At 36.1% G+C, this 1969-nt stretch overlaps 1 pseudogene; it reads right to left on the bottom strand.

The window, feature by feature from the left end:
* Nucleotides 1-461: 461 nt before the first annotated feature.
* On the bottom strand, nt 462-1268 carry LOC105120194 (dehydrodolichyl diphosphate synthase 6-like; annotated as a pseudogene).
* Between the last annotated feature and the right edge of the window lie 701 nt (nt 1269-1969).

The following is a 1969-nucleotide window of genomic DNA, read 5'->3' as shown; positions in this document are numbered from 1 at the left end:
TAACAATCTATAATTAGATTGGAACCTCCTTTGTGTGTGGTTTCCAATTGAATAATAAGAGTTTATACTATAATTGTTTGACATACCATTAGTGGAACCTCTAACCTTGACATTTGTTATTATCATTGTTTAATCTTTACATGAATATTCCATCTCAAAGTTTTCATCTTTTTCTTCTTCTTCTTCTCCTTCTTTTTGTTTATTATTATTATTATTATTATTATTATTATTAGTAGTAGTAGTATTACTACTACTACTACTACTACTACTATTATTATTGTTGTTATTATTGTTATTATTGTTATTACTATTATTATTGTTGTTGTTGTTATTGTTATTATTGTTATTGTTATTGTATTATTGTTATCTGTAATTTATACAATTAACCTCCCTATGGTTCGACCCCGGTCTTGCCGAGTTATTTATTACTTCGACACTCCTGCACTTGGGAGAAGACATCATCAATCTTTTAGTCGTGTCACATCCCATTTATCACATGATCCATTGACAGCATGTCGAACCACACCATTGTTATTCCCAGTCCTTTCTACTTCTTCAGCCACACCATTACTGAATGTACTTGTCCTTACTGCTTGTAATTCATTTGCTTCAATTCTGTACAATGCTTGAACACCACGCACAATGCCATTGTCTATCTTTTTGCCATCTACTTGTTTAATACAACCATTACAAGCTTTATGTGAGTTACAAGGTTGAATCACCTCCCACTTACTTTTACAGGATTCATGAACATCATGCATTATCTCATCACATGAAGTATAGGCTATGCATATCAAAAGCACACACTTGTTGTTAGTAGTAGCCTTCATAACCTTCTCTGCTGCCACCCGTACTGGCTCGCTCAAAAGTTTTCAAAGTACCAATAAAGTATACTCTGATACCATATTCATTCACAATGCTTTCTTCCTTGAGCAACCCTTCAATCAATCTTCTCTAGTATCAGATCCATCAGGTTCTGAACCTCATCAGACCGCCTTTTGAAATTCTCGATGCTGAAGGCATAAATAGTAACACAAGTTACTCCTAGCTCGTAACAGTACTTAAGCATGGACATGAGAACTGAAAATCCCGCTCTGTGACCAGCACCTTCTTCCAATTTTCTTAGCATATCTTCTATTTTCATCCATTATGAATGCAAAGTGGTTGGGGATGGGACCTATGGATAGAATTTGAAACATGCATCTTCTCAATAAACTACCCAAACTGCCAAATAGCTCAATTACTGTACCGTCACTATGTTTTTCCATTTTAATCAAAACATGAATTGCTAGTGTCAAACTAACCTGTTCAAAAGAAATGGGAAATTAGTTGACATTGGTGGAGTTAAATCCTTCAGAATCAGTTGAGAATATGATAGCCCATGACATTCAACTTGTGACCCCAAACCAAATCTCAAATATATGTAAGGTGCATGTCCATGCACTACACTCAAACATGCAATCGTGCAGGCAGGTGGTTCCATGTCCCATGCACTCAAATGTGCATTCATGCTAATAGGGAGAAAGTGCATGCGAGCAGGCAGTTAGAAGACATGTACGGGGCAGTAGAGGAGGGTCTCTTTCTATTATTATTTATTTGTATTTTTGTTAGTTGTATGATTTTTTATTCAGTTGAGTTGTAAATACGTGGGTGGTTAATTGGCTTTGCTATTTAAGCAGCCAAGTCTTAGTAATGAAGGGAGAAGATTTTATGCAAATAGAGGTTTATTCTCACCCTAAGAGAAAACATCACTCACAATAATTATTGGGGCCTAACAATTGATTTCAGAGCTAGGTTATAGGAATCAATAAAGAACGTATTGAGAAACTAGTAATTGTACTCGGTGAAGTCCAGGATGGACTTCATAGAATGGACATCCATATGGCTAATGCACATCACCAACTAGAGGAAACCCTCAATCGTCTCTCTGATGTGTTGCTTGCTAACCAGGAACCTACGACTCATGGTA

Source organism: Populus euphratica, unplaced genomic scaffold, assembly GCF_000495115.2.
Source record: "Populus euphratica unplaced genomic scaffold, PopEup_1.0 scaffold5451.1, whole genome shotgun sequence".
Taxonomy (NCBI): domain Eukaryota; kingdom Viridiplantae; phylum Streptophyta; class Magnoliopsida; order Malpighiales; family Salicaceae; genus Populus; species Populus euphratica.
This window is presented reverse-complemented; position numbering and strand designations above follow the sequence as displayed.